Source organism: Schistocerca serialis, chromosome 3 (assembly GCF_023864345.2).
Source record: "Schistocerca serialis cubense isolate TAMUIC-IGC-003099 chromosome 3, iqSchSeri2.2, whole genome shotgun sequence".
NCBI classification, from domain to species: domain Eukaryota; kingdom Metazoa; phylum Arthropoda; class Insecta; order Orthoptera; family Acrididae; genus Schistocerca; species Schistocerca serialis.
The window spans coordinates 305129588-305143762 of record NC_064640.1 but is presented as its reverse complement, the minus strand read 5'-3'; positions in this window follow the sequence as shown (position 1 = coordinate 305143762).

Here is a 14175-nt window from a genome sequence, read left to right as displayed (position 1 = left end):
TGTGTTGGACATCCTTGCATACCTAAAGGAGTTGGGAGAGCAAATAAAAAAGGGGAATGATGAAGTACGCTCTGAAATGGGAAGTAAAATTCAAAACGTTAGTGCTGAAATGGAAAGTTAAATCCAAAACGTTAGTGCTGAAATGCAGAAGGTCAGCTCAGAAATGGGAAGTAAAATTCAAAACGTTAGTGCATAAATGGGAAGTAAAATTCAAAACCTTACTGTCGAGATTCAGTCGATAAAACATGAAACGAGGGAAGTGAGAAATTAGGTAGTGATGCTCCGAACAAAACTAGAACGAGAGATTGTGGAGGTCAGAAGAACCACGAACGAGGCGCTATTACAAGCGAGGAGGGCAAAGCGAATTGCTCTTGAAACATTAGAGAAGACGGAAAACACGACAAAAGTAGAGGTGCATTAACGAAGTTGCAGAGGCACGTGAAACAAGTAGAAATAACGCAGCTGCAAAAGACGGAAATTTCACCAAATAAGGCTTTGACCGAGAAGCTCTCTCAATTTGAACAGAACATAGAGAGCGAAATTAAGCAATTATATCAGGAAGTCAGGTCGCAACCTAGTCAAAAATCACATCTCAGAAAATAAATAGTAGGCGATTTGGAAACATCAGAAACCGAAAGAGTCAATAATTACTATTAAAAACAGTCTTGATCACAATTTATTTTACAAGGTGACCGGTTTCGACCACTACTGTGGTCATCTTCAGACCATTGAGTAGGAACCCCTTTCTGTTGTGATTCTCCAACAGAAAGGGGTTCCTACTCAATGGTCTGAAGATGACCACAGTAGTGGTCGAAACCGGTCACCTTGTAAAATAAATTGTGATCAAGACTGTTTTTAATAGTAATTATTTACAAGACATTGATCACTGCTGTTCCCATAATGCATTCAAAAGTAATTCGAAAGAGTCAGTTTAAACTACACACAATCATATCCAAGCCCAGACGATATTAGAATGTGCTCGAATGTAACAGTTGCTCGTCAACTACGGACTGAAAGCGTATCTGCAGAGCAACGAAATATCGCTAGAGATATGGGCTCCGCGTCTACACAGGGCACGACTGGATCACAAATTGCGAATACGGAGAACACGGATGAAATATTTCATACACATAATTTTTACCCAATAACGCGCACCACGAAACATTTTTCCACTGATGAGAACGTAACAGGGAGTAGAAGAGAGAATTCCCTAAGTAATGGTAGACCAAAAACGTTAGCGCCAAGTGAGAATGTGATAGGCCGTGCGGTAAGAAACTCTAATGAAATTTTCGATTTTAAGCATTTTATCTCTGTAAGAAAATTTCAGCATTACAAAGACGAGGGTAATGTTTTACACCCGTAAACCTTTATTGGTCAATTTGATTTATCATTACCTCCTCACTGGCCTCTGATGTACAAACTGGACTTCGTATGTTCACATATCGAGGGAACAACGGCCGAATGCATGCGAAACATTCCAAAAACGTGCACGTCATACGAAGAGTTTCATGACGCATTTTTGAACAAATACTGGTCCAAGGAGACACAGGACAGGATCAAGCAGGAAATAATGATGAATAGAGACTTGGAGGGTTCAGGGTTCCGTAGTCCGGTGAAGCTTTTCGAAAACTTGATCAAGAAAAATCAGTATTTGGACGACCCGTGCATACCGGTTGAGATCATATGATTGTGTTACATGAAGTTGCCGATTTCCTACCAGCAAACGCTAGTCGGCCGATGTGGTAGTGATGAAGAGGGGTCCAAAGGTATCCTAAGAGAGTTGGAGTTCGCTTTCAACGAGCAGCAGGCGCGAGAAGAGCGTAGGCAGAGAGACGTGCAAGGTGAAAGAAGGGAGAACAACGGAGAAAATAATAGAGGAAAAAATTGGCAAAACGATGTAAATAATCCGCCTTACCAAGACATGGTCCAGAGAGATCGTAGCGGAAATAATGGACGGTGGGGGAACTATGGCAGAGAATATAGGCAACAAAATGACCAGAGATGGGAGCCACAAAATAATGGCGCATCATGGGGCGCCAAGAGAGAAACTCGTCAACTGTCGAAACAAGGATGTGGTGGAACGAATAACAACAGGAATCAGGAACAACCAGTTGAAATTAGACCACCAAACCCTGGGAGAGTACGGCAAAATAGGGTAGAATAAGGAGGAAGAATTAAAGTGAGCAAAGGTGAGGTTCACAGGAGCAGTGTCAGAAGAATTTTAGATCAAGACTGGTGTTACACAGGGAGATAGATTGTCACCATTGTTGTTCAGTGTAGCACTGGACGAAGTGATCAGGCAGTGGAGAGCAATAAACAAGGAAATGGGAATACCAAAGACCCGTGTGGGGGACAAAAAGGACAACAGGGCTCAAGTGGACTGCCTAGCCTTTGCACATGACATAGCAATAGTAAGAGAGACGGAACAAGACGCAAAGACACAACTCGACAACTTAAGTAAGGTAGCCAGGAAGGTGGGACTGAGGATCGCCTATAGCAGGACAAAGACATTAAATACCAATGTAGACTGGGAAACACCGGAAGGCACTGTGCAAATGGTTGAGAAATTTAAATACCTGGGAGAATTTATAACAGGAAGGAACAGGAGCAAGGAGGGAAAAAAAGTGAAAAAGGTGGACAAATTTAAATACCTGGGAAAATTTATAACAGGAAGGAACAGGAGCAAGGATGGAATAACAGAGAGGATAAAGAAGATGAGGTCAGCCTTCTGCATGACGAGAGAGATATACAATAAAAAGAATATATCCACAGAGGCAAAGATAAGCCACTACAAGGCAACAATGAGGAATGCAGTATTATATGATGCTGAGACGATGACACTAGGAAGAAATGGGGTAGAACAACTAGAGAAAGAAGAGAGAAAAATACTGAGAAAAATACTAGGTCCCAAAAGAGGTGGAGAGAGGTGGATGCGAAGACCTAGGGAAGAATTGTACCGGAACATGAAAACAATATCCGGGGAAATCAGACTCAAAAGGGCATGTAGTGTGCTGAACATGTAGTTAGGATGAGTGGACAGAATGACGAAGAGAGCGTGGGAAACAACAGGGAGGACAAGGGGAAAGACAGGAAGCAAGTTGGTTATTGAACTTCAGAAGGACTTGGGGATCAAGGTCGAAGGAAAGGAAATTTGGAGGAACAAATATACACCGACAAATATGCCGGAGATGAATGACAGAGAAGAATACAGGAAAAGATTAGAGTGCCACCAGTGGAGCTGACAGGAGAAACGGAAACAGAAGATCTCGGAAGAAGAGCGGGAGAGAAGAAGAGAAGGAATGAAGAGATTCTGGGAGAAGAGGAAAATGCAGACCTGGTAGGGGCTACCCGTGGACCTACAGAGGCCGTAACGCAAGAAGAAGAAGAAGAAGAAGAAGGTACTACATTACATAAAAGGGCAGGATGTCGTGGGTCAGAAAATTAGGATATGTTTCTTTGTGTAGGCTATAACTATGTGCACAGCAAGCTGAGTGTACAATTTGAGAATGAATGTCTATTTTATTTATTTACTAACGGGATCATAAATGAGTGACTTGGTAATAGGGTTTGCGGTGACACGCAGGTGTGTCGTCCAAGTATGATTTGTCTCCATTCAGAGAAACTGAAGTTCAATAGGTGGCAAGCTCCACGTGTCTACGCGGGAGCGCACCGTTATTTATATGGGAATGTTGTATTTATGCTGTTCAAACAGACGTAATAATTGTGTACGTGGTGGCCAGTTCTGTGGAATGAGCGCACCGAAATATTATTTGAGTGTTAGAGCGACATGAAATGGAAGTATAATAAGGGGATATAGACACGTAAAATTTAATAAAGGAGAACAGGAATGCTGTACATTCAAAGCACATGACATACAGGATAACACATAAGGGCATGGCAGTCGTGTTGATGAGCAGTGATTTTATATAATGTACTAAAATCTATAAATTTGCAGGTACCACTATCAAAATAAAATGTAAGTTTATTAAGATGAAAAGAAGAGACCACCAGAGAAAGGTAACAGCAGCAAATCCGAAAAAGGGGGACAGCGACAGAGAAGGTAGTACTGAGTAAGACCATGAGAAAAGGTACGTAAAAATGTGACTAAAGAAGCTTGCAGTAATTTATACTAAACTTGCTATGAAGTTTATAATTGTCCACATGAAACAAGCCAAAGCATGAAATGAAGAAGAGGCCCACGCAATCATTCATTTGTGCATGTTTGTGTGTGCAGACGTGCACTTTATTGTTCACAGATATTCACGACGACATCCACGATGAAACCAAGAGCCATGAGATCGAACGATCTTGTGATGCACACGACAGAGTAGTTTTCTTTGAACAGTAGGGTAGTTAGACTTATATAAACATCCTACTGACCAGTAGTTAACAGTAGTGTAACAAACAGTTAACAGCTAGTTTGCAATTATTAACATTGGCTCTGGTGATGAGTATAATGCTACGTTTCTATGGACAACTAATGAACATGTATCTTTTATAGGTATACAGGTACTGACAGCAATTTAATAATTACAGTACAAAGGTAGAGGTGTATTCCTTTATAAGTAACATCAACTTTGTACAAAAAAAATTATCAAAATAATTATAGCAAATACGTGAGTGTCTTGGCTAATAATAAATGTAAAGGTAAATGACCTCACTAGTGAGTGCATCTTAAAATTTTATATTTCATAACTGTCAAAAAATTGTGTTATGTATTGTATAGTATTTGTTGTAAATCGGAAACTAATTGTGGACATTAGTGAGCCCAGGATGCGCAAAAAAATCTTTGCGAGACATACTGGCAGCAACAACACCGTGAGTGGACAGAACGGTCCAGAAGCAAGAAACGCTGTCTGTAAACCAAAGCCCGGTCGCGGACGTAGGCAAACCGCTGGGCTGTTCATCTGCGACCTGAAGATCTCGGGTTGGCAGACAGTTACGGCGCAGGTAACAGGCGGCAGCCACAACAGCCCTGCTCGTTCGGGGCATCATGGGAATTTAAACGGCCACTGATGACTTTTCTCCACTGTTGTACTAGACGATGGAGACGAGATAAGCCAATCGTACACATAATACAGTCAGGTAAGCTTACAGCAACTGCTAATGGCTGTACGGATCTGTCAACAGTGTTTGCTTTCTTCAGTGGTCCTCTGCCATCTTCTGCAGTCACCTGGCATTGACTTCTGAGAAATCTGAGTCACACACAACGACTCAAGTTCCGTGTATAGTGTCACCAAACAGATAACTTACCTGTCCACAATTACCAATATCCTTATCCAAAATACAATAGTCATATCAAGAGAAAGAAGCGACATGAGGAACAGAAGAGTAGGAATACAAACACAGTAAAAGAAGAAAATTGTAGAACTGAAGACTAGGCACAATTACACTTCTCTTAGCCGATGCAAAAGAATCTAAGTGACCTATAACGAACTTACCTTACTGTTCCTCCCTCATACTGTTTGCAAATTCGACGAAAACTTGGCTGTTTCAAATCATACACCCACTTACCTGGCTGTATAATCCGAGGATCCTTCCACATCATCAATTCTGCGAAAGAATGGTAACCTGATGAGATCAACAATCGGTTGAGGTTCCAAAGACTGACTTGCAAAGGCAAAATGTCCGATCTCGAACAATCTTCGCGTCGTACGCTTCACAAAAAATTGTAGCTTCCATCCCCATACAGAAATAAAGACGAAAGTGTGCTGTGAAATCCGAATCAGTGTGTGACTCTTGATAAAAGAGGTGTATAATGTAGTGAACACTGAACAGTTACACCCACAAACTAACAGTTTCCGACATCTACCATTTGTGTAAAGATTTTGTACTTATTTTTCAGGGTAGTCTCAACAAAATATTTGTGTATCTATTCATGTAAAGTAATCTTTGACATTCTCTTTGATAATGATGTGTTGTCCTTCGCTGTTTTTATATATTTGCGTATTTCCAGAACTTTATTTGTATATGTATTTATGTAAAATTATTGTTTGTCTTTCTTTGTTAATGAAGCTTTAAGTTGTTAAAGTTTTTATGTATTACATTTAACACACTATGAACAAACACATGAGATAAATTGATGGTCGATCCGAACTCTTATTCCAAATATTAATTATCACAGTAAATGTAAATGCAGCCGTCAAAGAACGCTTAAGAACATAAGATTTTTTAAATGTTTAAAGAGTATACACGTTAGGGTAACACTAGACTTGGTCAATCAGTTTGTGGAATGATGTTTTTTTTTTATGTAGGCCGAGAGCATAAATGTGACCAAGTAAAAAATTACGCAGAATGTTTCATAGCATTTTATATATTGTACAGGGTGATTCAAAAAGAATACCACAACTTTAGGAATTTAAAACTCTGCAACGACAAAAGGCAGAGCTAAGCACTATCTGTCGGCGAATTAAGTGAGCTATAAAGTTTCATTTAGTTGTACATTTGTTCGCCATTTCAGCCAATAAAGTTTTTGGTCCCTTTTTCTTCGAAGGTGCTACTGTAACTGGACTACGGTATCTGGAGATGTTAGAGAATTGGCTGTTCCCTGAGCTCGAACAAGAAGCACAACAATTCATATTTTAGCAGGATGGAGCGCCACCACATTGGCGCTTATCTGTCCGTAACTACCTGAACGTCAACTACCCGAGGAGATGGATTGGCCGCCAGGCAGCCCGTGACAGAGCACTTCATCACTGGCCTCCAACAAGCCCTGATCTTACCCCCTGCGATTTTTTCTTATGGGGGTATGTTAAGGATATGGTGTATCGGCCACCTCTCCCAGCCACCATTGATGATTTGAAACGAGAAATAACAGCAGCTATCCAAACTGTTACGCCTGATATGCTACAGAGAGTGTGGAACGAGTTGGAGTATCGGGTTGATATTGCTCGTGTGTCTGGAGGGGGCCATATTGAACATCTCTACACTTGTTTTTGAGTGAAAAAAAACCTTTTTAAATACTCTTTGTAATGATGTATAACAGAAGGTTATATTATGTTTCTTTCGTTAAATACACATTTTTAAAATTGTGGTATTCTTTTTGAATCACCCTGTATAATGAACAATAGATAACCTCTTGAATAATTGACATAACTGCCTGTCTTGCATATTAATAGCTAAATCAAGCACATGTAATTTCTTGGACGATCACTTTGGAAAGATTAGGACACTCTACTTTAATATTTCTTGCTTCAACCTATCTCTTAGGGATGGATGAATGACAGAGAGCATGAGCCTTAAGTCTTAAGAAAGATCGGAACTGACATTTGTGAAAGAGCATAAAAAATTTTGTAATGTTAGATAATATCTTTTGATATTGTATATTCCAATTCACACGTCTAGGAAAAATGACCAAAACATAAAGGGTAGACAGATTATGATAAACATTTAATAAGTAAATTTATGGCAGTAGACCCATGAATGAATGCATATCATGATTCAAGTGTTCCACTGTCCTCATATTCTTATTAGTTCCCTTCTACAGACAATTGATGGTCATATGATTTTGTACTGGATGAGATAATACTATAGGAATTACCCCATCCTACTACAAAATAGTTCGTTAGGTGAGGGGTATTGTAAGGTGGCTACAATTTCGCACCTTACAAGCACTCATCCACATACTTTGCCGTGATCTACAAACACAATTAGGTATCATGTGATACGTTGTACATTCTATATATGAACATGTAAAGGAGACTGACAGAGTCACGCATGTATTGTAAATAATTGTTAACGCTTATTACATGAAAATTGATGGAGTGTCTTTATTATAAAAACGGTGTAATGAATGATTACCTTTACTAGTAGAGGTTGAAACGCCAGTGGAAATGAAACGGCTGGCGGAACGGAAGCCCTGGGTGGAAGGCCAACACAGGTGTGTTGGTCCTGCTTAAACACAGGAAATAGCAAGACAGACGTCGTAGCACCTAAGCGCTGAAGCACAATAGAGTCGCGACCAGCTAGTGTGGTAGCCGAAGCGGAAGGATTATACTTCGGAAACGCTGAAAATCTTGGACGCAGGGGAGAGGAACAAAGAAGCAGCACCTTGGAAACCACGCAGGCTGGGTTATTTCCAAGGATTTTTACTCAGAAGCGTAACATTGTACGAGTATAGGTTTTTCCTCGCAAACATTCCACGCTGGACGACAAAAGACTAAAATATGGTTGGTCGGCGTTCGGAAGAATCTGTAGAGAATGAGAATATTCCGTGGTTTCGACAATATGATTTGTTTTCGGAATTACGAGGGTGGTGAGCCAAGCCTAACTGGGACGCCAGCGCTGGAGAGATGTGGTCTTCCATTGCGAGCGCCCATGTGTGACGGTTGCTCGATATCAGCTTTTGTTGGTACAGACGGACTTGCTGTATTTGCTCTCAGTACAGTTTATAGTTAGATCAGTTGGGAACTGTACTGTTGTGAACCTATACGATTCTAGACTTCACCTCCGGGTTGGAAGTCGTCGTTGAGTACGCAGCATTCAGTAATCGAGAGCACTTCCTCTGCCTTTACTTACGTTGAGACGTCATCTGAACTCCGTCCTTGTGGTTGGGAGTTCGCGTTCCTCGTCCATAGAAAACAGAGAGGAGAAGACAGTAGTAGAGTATATTAGTCAGAGGATCGCCTTCTGCCGTTCGAGTGTTTGAAAGAGTTTATTTGTGGCTGGAGTTCTTCCATCGTAGCAGACGAGTCCGAGAACCATCGCTTCGACGCACCGTACGCAGTACATACAGTGATATCGCAAACTGCTTCGGCCTATTAGAGCTATAACAGCCAAACAGCTGTGATCACGTTAGTTTATTTCCACTGAGGTTCCACACCACCGTAAATCATCTTCGAAAGTAGTGTCTTCTAGTGTTTGGTACGTAGATGATGTCAGTCATTTCGCGTCATAGATATTAGACCGCGCAGTCATAATAAGGGGCAGAGTTGTGCAACTGATTAGTAACTTTGCTTGGGAAATTTAAACTTTGTAATCTAAAGGTTTTTTTTCCACAATAAATATATAAGCAGGAACAATGTTTACCATTTAGTAGGATTAGTGGCCTTCATTATTCATTTATGTTTAGATTGTAATTTATAGAATTAAGAGATCCTAAGATTTGCCTCAAGGGATAGTCAGACAGGGCCAAATCTTCATTTAGCGCACATTCATTTAACACCCGCCTGCAGTAGCATCTTGGGGTTGTCGTCCGTTGACATCAGTCGAATCAGTGTCCCCGCAATCTGATGTCAATAGTTCTTCAGTTTTAGAGGACGCTGGAGAGGCTTTACCCCCCACTCTGCGCGAATTTCGCCGTTACTGACACGTTCAAATGCGGCCGCTGCCGTCATTAAGGTGCCGGCACCCAGTATTGACAACTTTCGGGTTTTGCCCCCAAATTTAGGGGAAGATCGATGAAAAGGGTTTTTTGTAGGGGCTTCATTTTAACGGGGGGATTTTTGGGGGGACTCTCAGAGAAAGACAGAAACCGCGTGCGAACGACAGGTTGTTGAGATCATGGAGACTAGAGCAAATGAGTGTGCACAGCGTGCTTCAGCAGTGGACACGAAATCCGTACCTCTTCTGGCGGCGCTGCGGTCGGCAACATCTAAGACGTATATATATGTAGACAGGGCTACGATGGGAATGGTTCACTCTGGTCTCCAAGGCAACGGGAAAGAGCTTCGTACCGCGCAAGTGCTGAACAGTATTGTACTGCTATTGGTGGATGTTGTGCATCTTTACGCCGCTCGCGGTAGAACACAGATTTATCGAAAGGGCGGATGTCCAGTACGCTGGTACTACGTATTCTCCTGTCTCCTGCCCTGTGCAGACTCCTTCACTCTACTCTCCATAGTAGAGATTCTAACGTGGCCAGGTACATGATGGCCTGTGTAACAGCATATTCTACTCTTTAAAATTACAAAGTAAGTTATAATTGTCTTTCTGTCCGCCCGGTAGCTGAGTGGTCAGCGTGACAGACTGTCAATCCTAAGGGCCCGGGTTTGATTCCCGGTTGGGTCGGAGATTTTCTCTGCTCAGGGATTGGGTGTTGTGTTGTCCTAATCATCATCATTTCATCCCCATCGACGCGCAGGTCGCCGAAGTGGCGTCAAATCGAAAGACCTGCACCAGGCAAACGGTCTACCCGACGGGAGGCCCTAGCCACACGACATTTCCATTTTTATATTGTCTTTCTAAAGTACCCCGAAATGAACAAGAACATCAATGAATGACGATTGGTGCTTATATTCATTCTAGAATGCCAAAAGAAAACACGAAACGATATCAACAAAAATATGTAAATGTTGGGAGACTGATCCAAAACTCAAAGGTTTCTAACCAAGCTTTTTTTAAACTGGTATAAAAATTGTAAATATATCGCATTCTAGTCGAAATATTATATTCCCCCTATCATACTCTGTCCGAGAAAAAGAGTAACCGAATGTGATCACAGAAAACCTAAATTGAAAAGTAAAATGAGGTAAGGGAGATAACCTAATTTCCGCTGTCAGATTGTTTCCATCGGTCATTGTTTTGCAGCAATACGTAATGAATAGTCATGTAAATGTTGATTCTTTCGAGAAATATTTATTATGTAAGAATTTCTTAAAAGCTTCCAGATCGGGTCACCAGCCAAGATTTTCGCTACATTTTCTTAAAATAAAAAATAGGTTAAGTATGTCAGTTGTTTGTGTGTTTCAGTTCAGTTCGTGGAATGCCTTCGAACAGGAGCTTGATTTGGCAGTGATTGACTATTACTTCCGGTTGTTGCAATTTAATTTTGTTCAATTTACACTTACTTGCTTGCTTGTTTTTTTACGTGAGTTCGTTAATTTGTCTAGCTTAAGAATGAATCATGGGGATATTTCAATCGGCACGGCATTTTGAATATTTCCATGGTTGCACTCGTGACGCATGGTGTGAAAGTTCTTTTCAACTAATATTTTTAGATTTATTCCTTTCTCCAGGCATTTGAGGTGGTATTTGCAACTCATTAAAGGATTGTCTAAAACTTGTCAATCTAGTTTAATTTGCACTGGTAAATACCGTTATATATTATCGAAAATCGTATTAACTATGTTACATGTTGGATAGGACATGATCCAACTGACTCATGCTCTGTGACTTGCAAATACTGTCGTTAAGAGCGCACAAAAAGAACCTCGTGAGTCACACAAAGACTGAAAAGCATGAGAAGGCTGTAGCATCTGACAAATCTATAAAGTCATGTAAAACTTTGATTTCAGTGTTGAAACCAGTTTTGTCAGAAACAACCAAGATCGCTGAATTGAAAATTGCTGCATTCATCGCAAACCACAGTTCATTACAGAATGTGGACCACATGATCGAAATACTACCACAGCTAGACCCTTCGTCGCCTGCGATTCCTGATCAAAACTTCATCGTACCAAATGTTTGATGTTCATTAAGCAATTGGTGATGGCCCGTATTCAATCATAATCGATGAGAGCACTGATCTTTCGATGCAAAAAGTTTTGTATGTTATGCTGCGAGCTTCCTGTGCAAAGAAAAAGGCACTGATCACAACTTTTTATAGAGTGATAAAAATACTTGATGCTGATGCAAAAAGTATGCACAGTGCCATAAAAGCTCATTTAAAAGAAGATGGTTTGAGAATTGAAAATATCGTCGGTATTGGTGTCAATGGTGCGAGTGTCATGGTTTGAAACACGATTCAGTCAAGGCTCTGTTTAAGAATGAAATAAGTGACATAATTGTCGTGAGGTGCGTTTAGCATTCACTCCATCTGTGCGCTGAAAAGGCATCGGAGACATTACTGCGTCAACTGGAATTCTTAATACGGGAAAAGTATCATTGGTTTTCCTACAGCCCTAAACGATCAGAAAAGCATAAGATACTGTATGAAACTATGAATGGTACTGGAAACAAAAAAGATTCAAGGCCTTAGTGGAACACATTGGCTTGCACGGCCCGTTCCGTGGGAAGATTACAACTGCTATTTTCAATTTGCTAAATCGGAAGATAAATGCTTTATTGCTGAACAGCATGGCAGTCGTGTTGATGAGCAGTGATTTTATATAATGTACTAAAATCTATAAATTTGCAGGTACCACTATCAAAATAAAATGTAAGTTTATTAAGATGAAAAGAAGAGACCACCAGAGAAAGGTAACAGCAGCAAATCCGAAAAAGGGGGACAGCGACGGAGAAGGTAGTACTGAGTAAGACCATGAGAAAAGGTACGTAAAAATGTGACTAAAGAAGCTTGCAGTAATTTATACTAAACTTGCTATGAAGTTTATAATTGTCCACAGGAAACAAGCCAAAGCATGAAATGAAGAAGAGGCCCACGCAATCATTCATTTGTGCATGTTTGTGTGTGCAGACGTGCACTTTATTGTTCACAGATATTCACGACGACATCCACGATGAAACCAAGAGCCATGAGATCGAACGATCTTGTGATGCACACGACAGAGTAGTTTTCTTTGAACAGTAGGGTAGTTAGACTTATATAAACATCCTACTGACCAGTAGTTAACAGTAGTGTAACAAACAGTTAACAGCTAGTTTGCAATTATTAACATTGGCTCTGGTGATGAGTATAATGCTACGTTTCTATGGACAACTAATGAACATGTATCCATTATAGGTGTACAGGTACCGACAGCTATTTAATAATTACAGTACAAAGGTAGAGGTGTATTCCTTTATAAGTAACATAAACTTTGTACAAAAGAATTTATCAAATTAATAATAGTAAATACGTGAGTGTCTTGGCTAATAATACAAATAGAACAATAATAAATTTAAAGGTAAATGACCTCACTAGTGAGTGCATCTTAAAATTTTATATTTCATAACTGTCAATAAATTGTGTTATGTATTGTATAGTATTTGTAGTAAATTGGAAACTAATTGTGCGCATTAGTGAGCAGAGGATGGGAAAAAAACTTTGCGTGACATACTGGCAGCAACAACACCATGAGTGAACAGAACGGTCCAGAAGCAAGAAACGCTGTCTGTAAACCAAAGCCCGGTCGCGGACGTAGGCAAACCGCTGGGCTGTTCATCGGCGACCTGAAGATCTCGGGTGGCAGACAGTTACGGCGCAGGTAACAGGCGGCAGCCACAACAGCCCTGCTCGTTCAGGGCATCATGGGAATTTAAACGGCCACTGATGACTTGTCTCCACTGTTGTACTACACGATGGAGACGAGATAAGCCAATTGTACACATAATACAGTCAAGTCAGCCTACAGCAACTGCTAATGGCTGTACGCATCTGTCAACTGTGTTTGCTTTCTTCAGCGGTCCTCCGCCGTCTTCTGCAGTCACCTGGCATTGACTTCTGAAGAATCTGAGACACACACAACGACTCAAGTTCCATGTATAGTGTCACCAAACAGATAACTTACCTGTCCACAATTACCTATATTCTTATCCAAAATACAATAGTTATATCAAGAGACAGAAGCAACATGAAGAACAGAAGAGTAGGAATACAAACATAGTAAAAGAAGAAAATTTAAGAACTGAAGACTAGGCACAATTACACTTCTCTTAGCCGACGCAGAAGAATCTAAGTGACCTATAACGAACTTACCTTACTGTTCCTCCCTCATACTGTGTGCAAATTCGACGAAAACTTGGCAGTTTCAAATCATACACCCACTTACCTGGCTGTATAATCCGAGGATCCTTCCACATCATCAATTCTGCGAAAGAATGGTAACCTGATGAGATCAACAATCGGTTGAGGTTCCAAAGACTGACTTGCAAAGGCAAAATGTCCGATCTCGAACAATCTTCGCGTCGTACGCTTCACAAAAAATTGTAGCTTCCATCCCCATACAGAAATAAAGACGAAAGTGTGCTGTGAAATCCGAATCAGTATGTGACTCTTGATAAAAGAGGTGTATAATGTAGTGAACACTGAACAGTTACACCCACAAACTAACAGTTTCCGACATCTACCATTTGTGTAAAGATTTTGTACTTATTTTTCAGGGTAGTCTCAACAAAATATTTGTGTATCTATTCATGTAAAGTAATCTTTGACATTCTCTTTGATAATGATGTGTTGTCCTTCACTGTTTTTATATATTTGCGTATTTCCAGAACTTTATTTGTATATGTATTTATGTAGAATTATTGTTTGTCTTTCTTTGTTAATGATGCTTTAGGTTGTTAAAGTTTTTATGT